Below are 15,431 nucleotides of genomic sequence, written 5' to 3'. Positions count from 1 at the left end.
ATATAAGTTTGGGAAATTTATTTCCTTCTCTGGGACTCCAATTCAACAATCACACACACAGAAAAATATTGGTTCAGATATCTATGTATATTTTTCAGTTGCCATTGGGACACTTGTGCTTGTTAAACCCTGTTAATTAGACCAGGGCCATAACTAGGATTTTTGTAAGAAGCAAACATGATTTTGCCCCCCCCCCCCACTGTAAAATTTCAGGATTTTATAATGACCAAAAGTTATTATTGTTCATTTTGAGTTTTTTTTCCCCTATCAAAAAATGTTATAAAAGTTCACTCCAGTACTGCTTTGTAGAAAAAGGACAAGAGAAAGGTAGTCGAAAATACCTAAACTCACTTTAATGTTCAAGAAGTGTCTAGTTTTCATATATGTTCCTTTTCCTATCAATCATGCTATTTATATATTTTTTCTTCCCTCCCCCCTCCTTAATTTTTTTCCTATTCTCACCTGTTAATGTCATATCTTTTCATGACTAGATGCTGTACCATTTTCATATTTTGGTAAATTTTAATGAAATAGTTTTCTATCATTTGGCTAAATGCTCAAAATGTTCTATATTTCAGACAATCATTTCTAATTTTTTCAATCTTGCATTAGAGGTGGATGCTGGTATGGTCTATACATGCTCGTGGAAATGCTAAGAACTCATTACTTAAAGTATATACTGTGAGATGTTTTCAATCCATAATGTTGCTGTGGAAAGGGATAAAAATTGATACTTCCCCCTTTCAATAACTTAAGTGTGCAGCCAAATAGCGGTCTGTTACATTTTTGTAAAATCGGTTTTTCTGACTGAATAATGTTGCACGTAGCTTCTGTTATATTATATTCCTTAAGTTCCTGCAGAAATCAACCGATGCAGTTGTTATGCCATTTTGCGCAGCTGCAATCCAGGAAAAAATGGTGCTTTCCTAATTCAGTAATGGCTTTTATTCTGTCTCCTCTAAAATTTGAAAAATGAGATAGACCATCGTTTGGTCCAACGCTGCAATTATGCATGTTTGCGAGAAAATTTCTTTATTGGGATTTTTTTTTTCTCCTTTCATATTTGAATGTGTCAATCTCAGATCTTTTGGTTTTATCTATTTTATTATTTATTACTATTTTGTCGTAATATAAGCTACAGTATTTTTTTTCCTTCGAATAAATGCTGCATCAGCATATTCACTATGAAAAGAAAAAACTAAAATATTTGTAAGCTAAACATTATTGTTGTAACAGTGTATGAGCTGCAGCTTTTCTCTGAAAAAAACTTTGGTCTAATGTGTGTTTTCCTGTTCTAAACACAGGTATTCATTGGAAATTATTTTCTATATGGTCATACAAATGAACTCTGAATTATCGATTGTGATAAAATAAATTTACATTGGAAAGCAGTAAGATTTTACGCATCAGTATTTCAAGAATTTTTTTGTGAAATTGTGTTTTTTTTTAAATAAAAACAAATATATGGGCTGTAACAAAAATAGTAATGGAGGCTTTGAATTATATTTTTGGAAAATAGGCATCACAGTATTTGTTTCGAGAAATAGAGAAATAAATGAATTCTCGGGTTCTACATTGGCTTCAAAGTAAATGATTCAAGGTTTACAACTTTGTCTCAGAGAATTTTAAAACATTTTTGTAAGAGCTGTGACAGATTTTTTTTAGTGGAATTATTAACAAGGTTGATGTAATCGTCAGTATTATCCGGAGCACAAATGCAAGCTGGTTTACCATTTGTAAAAGTCTCTCAGCAGAGAACGGGTAGGCCTTCAACATGGGATTTAGATAACTTGAAAATTCCCAAAGCCTTTTGTGCCCCTTACAAAGGTCGATCCTGTGTATGCTCCTGATGATATTGCCCAGAAATAAGAGAAAACCATAGAAACTCTTCACCTGTCTAAACTGTAGGGTTCCACCACTACTTACCATACATGCATATTCCTCTATGGAATTTCTAACAAATCAACACATGCCAGAATGTGTGTTCTGAGCGCATGTGTAGCCCTAATGTATTTATGTTGTTTGAATTTTGCTTTTGTGTGCTTACTGGTATTGCCATCAGTCTTCCATAGTTTGAAGTAAAGATGGTAAAAACGCTTGAATTTTCATGTTATGTTAGTATTGTGTTGTAGCTGTGCCTGTGATGGGCTCTACTGCCATTGTGGGCAATAAATTTTCAAGGCTTTCATTTTTATTGACCTTCATTGGCTCTCCAGCAAGGAATCTTTTTACTGCTCGAAAATAATATTCAATATCACTGCTAACTTGATATCATGTACTGTTTGATTTCTTAGATTACTTCAATGAAATAAATAATCCTGTTAAATAGCTCTTTGAATGCAGTTTTGAAAGATATATTTTTCTCAATGACAGTATTGGAAATAGTCATAAAATTTTCTGATCTCGACCTTTCTCGTTCATTATTATGAAAATCTGTGTTATTTATGTGTCATTTTAATTCGTGTGAATTTTAGTATTTCTTCAAAATTGTTTTACATTGTTAGCCATAGATGTAACATCTATAAGTGTTTTATTCTGACAGTATTTTCTATTTTTAGGTGATTATTTTTGTTGAACAGAATTGAAATGGTTCTTTTAAAATTAATACCTGTATTTTCTATGCTTTATTACACATTGTGCAAAGACTGCAGTTGAAAGAAATTCAGCTGTGCTTTGTAGTGCCATGAATATTTTTATTTACTTTTACGTTAAAAATTATCAACCTGTTTTGGAAATACAAGAGCATGTATTATGGAAGTTACTGTGTGGGAAAATTCAACAATTCCTATAATGTCATCTATCTTATGAGCATTTATACCGTTGAAACTGTGCGCAGTCCTGGCTCCATCCTCTTTCAGACAATTTCAGCCTTTGTTGGATAGTCCTGAAAATTTATACCAGTGGTAACCAAATAGTCAGCCCGAGTGGTGTAGTGGGGGGTAAGATATTCGTCTACCACTGTGAAGGTTGCTATCAGGTGCCAGGTTTGAATGAGGAGGAGAATATGGATAACAAGATATTCCCTTTAATGAGCTTGAGGTGACCATTGATAGATGGCACCTTCATTTTTAACCCATCTCGTTTAAGGCAGTAAATTGCAGTATAGAGTGAGAGAGAGATATGGCCGGAGTATGTGTTTGGTGAAGTAAATCGTAACCAAAGTACGTGTGTTGGCACCACTCTTTGAAATAGGTCAGGAGTGCCACAGGATGGCTTCTAGGGTATAATTGTGTTGAAAGTAGTAATAAGTGATTTCTTATATCATGACAGTTTGAGATGTCATGGATGTAAGAAGTTTGGAAATCGCTGATTCACATATTTATCAATGGCTGTAGAAACCTTAATAGCTGTCTCAAATTTATTTTTTTTACTCATGTATTCTTTTATTTTCTTCATTTCTATGAATTTTGTTGATGATCTTTTCAATTTACCAAAGTTATCAACCTTTCTATGATCAAATGCTCCTGGTCTAGAAATGTCATCAGATGCTAAATTTTTCAATTACGTAAATTTAAAAATCAAATTTTATGGATTTTTTTTTTTCGATTGTTTCAACCATGAAGACTCAAACTTTGGGGCAGAATACACATAATCATTAGTAATTTATTGATTATTTTTCCCCTCGGTGTCAGTCATCTTACACTCATATATATGCAAAAGTGGTTTTGTGATGAGTAGAAAGTAAGCGAAAGAGAGTTCAAAGATAAACAAACTTGGCTAGAAAGGCCCACAAGATGATTTTTTTTAACTTTATATATATTTTCTTACTTAAAGCATCTCCAAATTGGGTGATATTGTTCCTTAGTGGGCAATGAAATGAGCTCGGGTAAAAAGTACAGATATAAACAATGGATAACTATGATGGGTGAGCTTCACAAGAAGAGCGACAGAGAAGAAATTTCTGAGATACCAGGGGGTGATGAAACATAAGTTTAAAGGGCTTTGATTCAGCCTATAGCAGAGCATAACACATTTATATACATTTTCAAAGGTGTCCGAGTCACGTTAGGACGCAAGCAAATCTGTGATGGGTACATGACTGTTGCTGATTCTTTGCAGTGCTGAGAGTTGATATATATGTTCATTTACCATCGATAACTTTTTTTAGTATCAGTTTTGTGAATGAAGTTAGGATTATTGTTTTTAATTTATAAATCCCAAAACTTGAAATTATGGTATTGTTTGTAAAAGTTTTAAAACCTTTCAGCTTCTTTTTTTCCTCTTTATCCGTATGTACATAGGCATGTACAATGTGCTCGATGATGAAAAATGGTTTAGATTTCACTACTCTGACATTAATACAACTGTGATTTTGCTCGATATATATGTATGTATATTGACATTATATTTCTTCTTTTTCCTAGTCATGTATAGAGAGATATATATATTGAGCAATCGGGGATGAGTATTTATTGTTGTGCCTTGGGAGTTTTGTGCTGGGTGTTGTGGTTCAAGAGTGATACAGATGATATAAAATGCCTTCTTCTAGACTATGCAAAATGATACTGGCTTTCGTTGGAGGGAAAGATTCCATGTATTTCGGGATGGGATGGGTGGGTAGCAACAATAATGTGTATGATACATTATCCTGGCATATTTTTGGCCTGATCTGTCAGTAGTTGATATATGTGTGTGTTTGTGTAAGATATATGCCATTTTACGAGTGAGGAATTTTTATTTTCTTTTGCTACTGTGATTAAACTCTCTCGATGCTTCCATTGTTGTAATTGTAAATTGAAAAATATATGTGTTGCATAAAAATGTTATTACTGTGGGAGAGTCAGCAATGTGTAAAATGTGAAAAAATCTATGTTTACAGAAAAGTTATCGTTAAATTTTATTTATCTGTAAAAATAGTGTTTGTGGGGGACTATGGATGAAAAGTAATTAATTTTTATTGTTCTAGTTACTGATAGCTACTTATGGATGCAGGTATTTAGCGCATATCATTTCTTGATGACATATCTTGTTGTTGGCTGATAAAACTATCATAGCACTGTTAATTTTCATTGCTATTTCCTGAGGGACGGAAATGTATCAGAGCATCTTGTAGCCCTACGTTGGTATTGATTCATTATACCCGTGTTAGATAACTCTGTGATTCTCCTGTGTCTATTCTTGTTGAATGGAGGTACAGGTATCCCTTGCTTTATGCGATCTCACTTTGCATGATATCTGAGAGACTAGGTTTGAAAAACTGTAACCTGTGAAATTTGGCTTGGAGTTTGCTAAAGATGAAATTGCGCAAATCAAAGACATGACTGTGAAAATGACAAAATCTGTTGGATTTAAGAATGAAGATTAGACAAAAGTGAATGGTACTCAGTGATTTGAAGCCACTGAGCAGAGCTTAGTGATTGACATTGCCATCAGAATTTCACTCAAAGAAAATGATCATAATGAGAGAAGAATTGTAACATTCATTAGGAATTTTTTGGAATTCTCTGAATTTTCGGATTATACCAAATATTTTATCAAAAGATAGGAAATTCTGGGTGTCAGCTCAATCTCGGCTGTTTCATTGAAAAGTTATGGGTCTATCATTCTAGGCTCTTCAGGAGAGCAAAGATCAACTCTTCTTTCATCATCTGGTTGAGGACAGTCGGAACTAAAAAAAAAGAATATTAGATAAATTCATTCATACAAACAAAATTAGCAAGATTTATTATTTATAAGTGTGAATAATTAATTTATTCACAAATTTTTTTTTCTGCTGGGAGTTAATTTTGAATTTTTTCATTCTGAAGAAGCTCTCCCTATCTTACCCATATTAAATTCAATGCACTTTATGTAATTTTGTTGTACACATGATTATTTTTAGGAACCAATTAATCGTAAAAGTGAGGGGCACCTGCAATTTATTCTAAAAAGTGATTCCAAATCCATGTGTATAACTTCAAATACAAGTATTTTTGAATGGGTTCAGCTTTACCGAGTAATAATTGGTAGATTCAGGCCAATATATCTGATATACTTTGATCATAAAGCATAACATTGTCCTAATAAAGAAAGGAACCAATGATATAATTTATTGATGGTTTCTTCTTTACTGCACTAGTAATAGGCATTTTTTTATTCCTCCATTGCATTTTCCTAATTTATTTCAATATTCTATTGAAGTTGGGCTTGAATATTTTCTTAAGAGATTATTAACTTAAGAGACATGTAGATTGATGAACAATTGTAAAATTTATACTATATGAAAAAGATGGCCAACAGTTGGCCTGTGAGGTGATTTTGTGCAGCCTGCGACTAAGTAAAACTACAGTGTATTAAATTGATTTTTTTTAAACATTATTTAAGCCATCATTTCCAACACCAGACCTGATTGACACTACTCATTTGCATTCATTATTTCTAGTGGTGATAGCGATTAGCATAGCATTCACTAAGTTTGTTATGGACATTTTTACCCCTTTTCTTTCTGCCTTTTTGTCGGCAAGTTGCCTTTTTGTGGTGTTTTTAGTTGAATGCATGTTTTTAGTGTATAACAGGTTTACCAATGATTGTCAATACCATGACAAACTTTTGGCACGCTTTCCATCCCAGTAATAAAACTCCTGTCGAAGTCCACTAGTCTGTGTAAATCAATTCCTTCAGTGTATTTGACCAATGCAGGCCCCACCAGTCACCAAATAAAAAGTAAGGGATTAAAAAAAATGTTTTGTTTGCAAAATTCAAACTGCGGATTTAGTTTAATAAACTAATTTGCAAAATAAACAGGAATTTTCGATGCATTGTATCTATACCAGCTGGAAACTAAATAAACAATGGATGTGTATCAGTTTATGAAGAAAACTGGGCTTGACGCTCTCAGGGTAAAATTTCAATAATGGAATTTAGATTAGACAAATCTGCAAGTTTTCTGGGTCATTGTAATGGCATGGCTCATACACTGGAGTGTTATCCCTGATGTGGTCTATGATGTCACTGCTGACCATTATGTTGGCCACTCCGGATATATGTGGTGCATTTGTAGTAAAAGGGGATATAGGCTCTTTGAATGGAGGGGGTGGAAATTTTCTAAATCCAGCCTACGCTAAAAAAATTTGGGGGATGAATACATGTGTCCACCTATGATTTGAAGTCATACACAAGGTGAAATAATCACATAGGAATGATTATTGCTTTATTGTGTTGGTAAATTTGTATATCTCTCTAGAGGCTTGTATTATTCATTCAATACTGCTACTTTGATGCTTGATGCACTTCTATTGTCTGTTATGCATCTTCCATTGTTTATTATATCAGTCGTTCATGATTGATTATGACAGTAAGGGGCCATTCAAATATTACGTAAGCAGATTTTCAGCCATTTTTGCCCCCCCCCCCGTCAGCAAAACAATGACCCCTTTCTCTCTCCCCCCCCCCCCCCACCCCGACAGCAAAATTTCGTCATCAGCTTAGAATATTTAATATCTTCAAAAAGGGGTGGTTGATGAAATAAGCAACTTTCAAACCCCCTGCCCCTGTCATCAAAAGTCAGCAAATCCGAAATCCCCCCCCCCCCCCCGATGCTGATGCAATACTTGAATGACCCCTGATCAATTATTTTTTATCATTTTCATTATGTATGGATATATATTGATGTCTCTATCAATGTCGCTGTTAAGAATATTTTCATTGTTCTGTATTCATTTCACACACTTTATGAAGGTGCTATAACATCTCTGAAAGGTACTTAACTAGAATTTACTGAGGATTGTTACGTGTATAATACTGATTAACAAAACAGGATACACCTGAATGTTCTAACAAATGATTTTAAGGATGAAAATTTATTTCTTTAATGACTCAAAGATTCGTCTATGAGGGATTTAACATATATTTTCATATGGTTTGCAAGAAATTCAGGTTAAAATGAATGTATTTTTCTACCTCTTTGTTTATTTTTGATTGTTCCGAGTGATAGCATTTGAAAATGAAAGGTTTTATCATATTCATGTATGTAAATTGTGAGATTTTTATCCTTTATTTCACTCATTCTGTATCAAATATTGAATGAATTTGTTCTTTGTGTGTGATAAAATGATTCCACTGTTCAACATTTGAAAAGAAGGGACCTTTGTAGAAGTGTTCCTTACTTGTGTTGTCATTCGTTATCATTATTAATATTATTACTTTTTATTTATTGTGTCATTATGATTGTGAGTACATCATATTTGATTTTACATGAGAATGCTCAGATTATTAAACTATGCAGCTTTTGACATCCTTATAGATTTTGTGCCTAAATATTTGTACATAAATAGGAAGAAGAAAAAAGAACTATGGTTTGTTGTGATTCATATGCTAATAAATTGAGTCAGTTTTTATATTAATGGGAAGCTTTGGTATTACCTTTGTTGTCTTTGTTTTTGATTCATTTTAGTTCTTTTTTATTTCAGTAGAAGAAATGGTGTAAATTGTGGGTTTCGTTCATTCATATGTGCTTCAGAGTAATACTTACAGAATTATAGAAACCTGAATGTGCACATTTTCATCTTTCTTTATAATCTATAAGACATAGAAAGCGGGTTGTGTCTGGTTTTTCAATCTCCAAGAAAATATCAAATAAGGTAATATTTTAATCAGTAAGGCAACAATATTTTTAGTTATGACAATAACTAGCTGTTACCTGTGGCTTTGCTCGCATGGATTAGGTAATCTGCAGATTGTTTGCAGAGGATTTCCCCATGTAACATTTGAAACCCCCCCCCCCCCTCATGAAGTTTATATTATTTAAATGGGAGTTTTCAATCAACTTGCAGTAATTCTTCGATTTCAGTAACATAGCATACCTGGTGTGATATGTGCCAGATCAGAGGGGAGGGTCTATTATACTAATAATTAATATCTCTATTAACTCCAGAAATATTCAACCCGATCAGCATTTTTTTATATGCTATTTTTTCAGTTTTCTCAATTTATTTTTTTTTGCAACACTCCCGAGGGTCCCGCTACTGAAGACAGTGACGTATTTACAGTGGGGGAGCTTAGCAGGCTATTGTCCAGGGCAGCAAGTTCAGAGAGGCCAAGAAAATAAGTTCAATGGGAGAAGGGCGATGAAATTTGTATAACCCTCTATAAATCTACCTCTGCCCAGACAGTAAGTGACTAGGTCAGGGAGTGGCCAAAAGAGTAACCTAGAGAGTTTGCGAGCACGTGAGTGAGCAAAAAAGTTTCTTAGAGTATGCAAGTAAATCACCAAACGAGTGACTAACGGAGCGGAAGACCAGTTCAGTAAGTGGCCTAGAGTCAACCGTCTTAAGCACATGCTGGGCCCTCGGGCAAAGTGATTTTCTCAGGGTCCCTACCCGGCGAGACATGTTTACTTACTGAAATTTTAACCAGATATCATCCTCACGAGTCCCTCCTCCCGCTGTTAAGACAGCATTGCCTAGAGCGTGTGTAAGTAACAAAACAGTGTGCAAGCATGTGAATGACTAAACGGGTGATTTCAACACGTGTTTACTTGCAGGGGTTGCGGGGAGGCAAGCGGGTTATAGCACGACCACCTAAATTACACATCTAGGTGGTCGTGGTTATAGCCTTGGCGGTAAATTCGAGCAAATAGTAGTCAAGAAAATTAGACTAGAATGGAAGAGGGCGGCAATACCGTAAATGTGCTTCTAACTGAAGAACATCAAAATTACGCTCAATCTTCAAACATTGGCTGAAACTTGTGGGGGAGGGGGGATGGTGCCCCGGACGCTGGACCGGAGGGGAGCATATTTCACCCTTTTACTTCCCTTCTCAACATTACAAGGGATGCGGGGTGGGAGCAAAATGCTGACCAAGTATCTGATCGAGGGACTGGTCTTAGAACTTTTTCCCGCTTAGTGCGATTCATTTTCGTGACCCCATCTTTCACTAATATTCATTGATATTGCCCGTATAAAGCGTTTCCAGCCTACAACGTTTTTTATGATGTTTTTTTTTGGAGAAATATTATAAGCAGGATCCACTCGTTTAATCCATAGGTACTTATTTATTCGCACCTGAAAGATTTCAATTTATAAAGGTCCCAAATTACTGGATTGGTCCGAAGACTATATTTTCAGATATTATAGAGAGGCTATGTTTAAAGCTCACCTTCTGAAGCAGGGCTCTTGAGCTAGGTTTCTTTTTTTTTTTTGTGGGGGGGGAGGTATTTGCTCATATTTTTCATATTTTTAGTCTCCACTATAGTGAATTTGTAGATTTGAAAATCAAGAAACGATGAGAATCATCCGGAGCCCTGTTAGCCTCACCATGTGAGGGCCCATGCAGTGGTGTATTTATAGGGGGCATAGCAGGCCAACGAGCAGGGCAGCTCTTAGAAGTTCAAAGGGACGTCAAATTTGAAGAATAATTGGCCCAGAAAATTGGGGGAAGGGCGGCAAAATTTGCATTATCCTAAAAAATTCGCACTCTGCCTAGATAGCTAGAGGCTAGGTCAGTCCGTGACAAAAAAGTGATCTAGAGAATTTGTAAGCTCGTGAGTGAGCAAAAGAGTTACGTAGAGTGCGTGCAAGCACGTGAATGACCAAAACCGTGACCTAGAAAGTGTGGAATGTCAATGATCAAAACAGTGATCTAGAGCATGTGCAAACTTGTGAACGACTAAAACAGTGTCAACGACTTAGAGAGTGGGGAAAGCATGAGAATCACCAAAAGAGTGATTTAAAGAGTGTGAAAGCATGCCAATGACCAAAAGAGTGATCTGGAGAGTGTGAAAGCTTGTGAATAATCATAAGAATAACCTAGAACATGTGTAAATGATCAAAAGAGTAACCCAGCAAGGAACCATGACAGTGAGCAATGAAAAAGTGACTTGGTGCATGTGCAAGCATAGGAGTGACCAGAACAGTGTGAATGGCTAAATGAGTGACTTAAAGAGTGTGTGAGTATGGGAGTGTTCAAAAGAGTGTCTTAGAAAGTCTGGCCTTGAGGGCCCGCAAAAAATCTCAGCCTAGTGGCCCTGCTCCAGAATGTGGGAGCCATGTTCCCATCTATCTATCCACATTGAAAAAAAAAAACCCATGAAATTTAATTTTTCGAAACATAAAACGTCATTTGCCTTTTTTCGGCGAAATACGATCGTAGTTGGCAGAATATGTGAATATTACAGAATTTTTTTCTAAGCACATACTTCATTTATTTGAAAGGTTCCTCCCCCAACTCCAGCGTTTTCTACTTTTGCAAAGTCCTTAACATCTTCAAAGCCAATGCTACGCGAACATACACCACTGCCTTGTGTCCGGTATGCCGTCGCGCTGTGCAACCTGCCTGACTGTGAGAGGGGACCATACCCCATATTAGACTCATTTTCGGTTCGATCTCGAAACGTGGATTTTGGACATCCCTGCAGTGATGAGCTTTACTGACAATCATGCGTGCGTACTATGACTTTTGTATGATACATCTCTCTTTCTCTGTTATAAACTGTGTATTCGTACCAAATTTCATCAACATCTGTCCACTAGTTTTTCAGAAATTCGACATAATGTGCTAATTCTCTTAATTTTGCACACGAGTGTACTTAGTGTCCCTTATTATTGTCGATGGAAGTGTAGCGAGGTGTATGTTCTTTGATTTCCGTATACACGGTGATTAAGAAATAATTGTCCGATTTAAAAATGATTCTACACTTGAAATCGAATTAAATCGAACATTAACAAAAATTGTTCATAAAACGTAGACACATTATCCCCCGTATATTCACATATTACTTATCATTCTATTCTGTGTTTTTAATTTTTAAGAAATATACAATTTTGAAATCGGGTGATCGGGTCACCCTGTAAAAGTACTAACCTGATATCTTCCGCTGCATGCCAGAAGCACGAATGTACAATTTTTTTATTATTATCAGTTGCTTGAATACCTTGTTTTGCTAAGTTGGTGACTGAAACACGAATGTGTATCCTATTGAAACACACGCTACAAAACATTTTAGGAAAATGACTTTCACAGAGTGACATGGGTAGAGTAAACATTCAGACGTCATTTCCAACGTTCTTTTTTTCCAAGGACATTGCACATTCGTGAGTGATTCTGGCATGACGGAGCCGATATATTGATTATTGTACAAGTAGAATTTGATAAATGTACATCGTATGATACACGGTAATTAGCTCAGCTGAATAAAGGCAAGTTTCGACGCATTTTTAAGTAAAAATGAATTTGTTATTAGGAAGTTTTTATTTTGGGGAATTTCTCGGGATCCCCTTAGTTCATTGGCAATTTAAAGTAAAAAGACAATTTTTACTTTTTTTTGCAAAAAAGTATACACCTTTTTTCTTTCTCTTTTGTACTCCGCTAGTGACGGCTGATTAACTTCTCTGTGCTAAATTATTTGATGTTTTTTTTCCCCATTCTTTCCCTAGAACAGAAGTTCTCAACCGGTGCTCCGTGTGCACTTCTCAGGGGCAGGGCCGTCTTAAGAACACCATGGGCTCCCGGGCCAAGTGGTTTTTCTGAAGACCTACCAGGGAAATTACAGAAAATTTCAACCAAATCTCATTTTTGTGAGGCCCCTCTTCTCTCGAGGCCCCCGGGCCGCACCCGGGTAGGCCCATGCGTTAAGACAACACTGCTCAGGGGCTCCGCGGTGACTCAATGAAAATAAAATAAATAAGTAAATTTGATAGATGTGTTTGTAATTTTTTTTTTTTTTCAAATTAAAAAATGTTTTGAGGAACAGTTTTTTCTTCATTTAAGTTTGTTGATGTTTTTGGAATGAAGAGAATGAAGAATTTTACCGTATTTAAGAAATTATTTTATTTTTCAAATTTCTGAAGGTAGGACTGTTGGTAACCCTGGTAATATGTTATATGAAAAATACATTTGATCTCTTACAGCTACAGCTAGTGCTGCCATCTAGTTCGCATCATAGTTGAGCTACAATCTGAAACGAAATCAAGTACAATGGAACCTCCCTTAACGGACACTCCCTGTTAGCGGACACCTTTTATTGATCCCCCGGTCTCACGGAATAGGGCTTTAATGTATTTCACTCCTCGTTAGCGGACAGTAAAATCAGGCAAACTCTAATTGGTGAATTTTTGTTCTTAAATCGAGAATTTATACAAATACAACGCCACAACAGGCAAAATGCCCAACGAGGTGGCTGAGAAAAAGATGCCCCTAAAAATATCATATAATAGTTATCATATTCAACGGTAATTATATGCATAATTCCAAGCTCGTATTGGTAAACATGATAATCTATCAATTAATTACTTGCTTAACTGAGCATAACTATGGTCCAGATTCCGAATGGTAATGTTGGTTTTGTGCGCACATACTGATACGTGTGAAGAAAGCCAACACAACTGATGTTGTTATGAACGTTTATTTCTTCTTCAAGCTTATTTTAATTCAATTTTTTATTGCAAAATATGTGTAATGCACGTATCATGTACGGATAAAAATAATTAATTGGTTTAATGAACAGAAGAAAGGTTATAAATTTTTGCATATTTATCAGCCTTTCCGACTTTATTTGGGAATTATGCACTGCTTGGGAATCGCTGGTAAAAGTGACAAATTTAATGAAATTCTTTATCGAGACGATTGGTGATTATACATAACCACCGGTGTATCACTTTAACAGTAACATATAGGAACCAATTACGAGCGAAGCCAAACGTCGTATAAATGTGTATAAGCTGTTACTGTATATCGCACCTCCCCAATAGCGGACACTCCCCGTTAGAGGACAAAAGTTTTGGTCCCATGGGTGTCAGCCATCGAGAGGTTCTACTGTATTTTAACGAGTATAAGGAACGCACTGACTTTTCTTTGGAAAAAATGTGTTCCTTATACACGTTAGAATATGGTAACTACAGCCCTAATATATTCCAGGCATTTTTGATTACGAGAAATTCACATTGATAGCATTTATAATCAATTTTGATTTGAAATAGTTTAAATTTCAAAACCCGTATGTAAAATTGTATGTATAAGTTCAAAACGAATGATGAATCCATAAAATTATGATGATGATTAGGGCTCAGATTTTTATGACGTTTTTTATGATGTCATATTTTAAACATTTTTTTGAGCGATCGGTCATACTTTAGGAATTTTCAAGCATAAAGCCGGGTTTTCCTAGGAGCAGGTTTCTACAGTGCGTGCAGCGTGAAAACGGTGATTGGCAAGGGCGGTTCGTGAAGAAGGTGCGTAGGCGCACCCCTTCTGAAAATGGATTTCATACCAACTTAATACTATGGAATTTTTTTAAATTAATTTTTATAAATTAGAAAAGAAATTTTTTTTTGAAGAATTGATAAAAAAAAAAAAATCCCGTAAAATACGGGTCATATGGTCAAGGCTCAGCAGCGCTTTCCATGGAGAGGTCTGTATTCTTCTTTCCTCTTTGGCCACTTTACGTCACGTGCCGTATGTGATACCCTTTGGTAATATAAAAACCAGAGGAAGGAGAAAAGAGCCATCTACTTTCTCTTAAATCTGTTGTATCTTCTGAGTTAGAATATATTTGAATAAAATATATATATATTTTATAACTTTATCATAGAAATTTATACACCTTTTAAATTAAAGTATAACATTCAGGCGTCCTTTTTGTGGGGTCCAGTTTTTGTGAAAATTTCCCTTATTTCTGTGAAAAGGATCATTATAATTTTATGAAAAATAAGTAATTTTTTGCGGGAAGCGAAGTAATATAGTTAATCTAGTAATCTTTAGTTTTCTACATAAAAGAAATTAAATTCCAAATTATGTTTCATTAATTCTTATTTTGTGAAGGTCCGTGTTTCAGATCCAGAATTTTGTGAAGGGTCCGTCCGGAATTTTGTAAAGGGTCCGTTTTTCAAATCCGGAATTTTGTAAAGGGTCCGTTTTTTAGATCCGGAATTTTGTAAAGGGTCCGTTTTTTAGATCCGGAATTTCGTGAAGGGTCCAGAAAACGGGCCAAAATTTTGGCTGAGTGCAGACCCCTGATATTGGAAGAAGAGTATGAATTTTCACACACTTTACAAAAACCACTGCCGAAGGCAACTGCTAAACTTAAATGATGATAGATATAGATGGCTTTTTTTTCTCAGCTCAAGATATCAAGGAAACAGATATTCTCGGGATATTATGCCGAGAGATGAACTCGGAAAGAAAAGTCTCTGTGGTGACAGATCATAGGCAGGGACAGAGTTGAAAGTCTGGGAGGGGGGCGCGGTCATTATTGCTGGGGGGGGGGGACATTGCCCCCCCCCCCCCCCCCAGCAATAATGACAGATAATTTTTATTTCCGAGACTTTTTGTTTTGCTACCGCTCTCCCTTCACCATGAAACTCTAAAGCTCTATAAGAAAGTTTTTTGCCGTATGCTTGGAAGAAAAATCATTTTTATTTCATTTTTTTAAATTTTAATCCCCCAAATTGCCACTCGCTCAAGTTTGGAAATATATATCTCTCTTCCCCATCCCCCCTATTCCTCTCTTTAATTCTGAC

This window comes from Pholcus phalangioides, unplaced genomic scaffold (assembly GCF_987345545.1).
Source record: "Pholcus phalangioides strain wild (caught in Gottingen) unplaced genomic scaffold, Ppha-v1.0 ptg000009l_1, whole genome shotgun sequence".
NCBI classification, from domain to species: Eukaryota; Metazoa; Arthropoda; class Arachnida; order Araneae; family Pholcidae; genus Pholcus; species Pholcus phalangioides.
Note: the sequence above shows the minus strand (reverse complement) of the source record.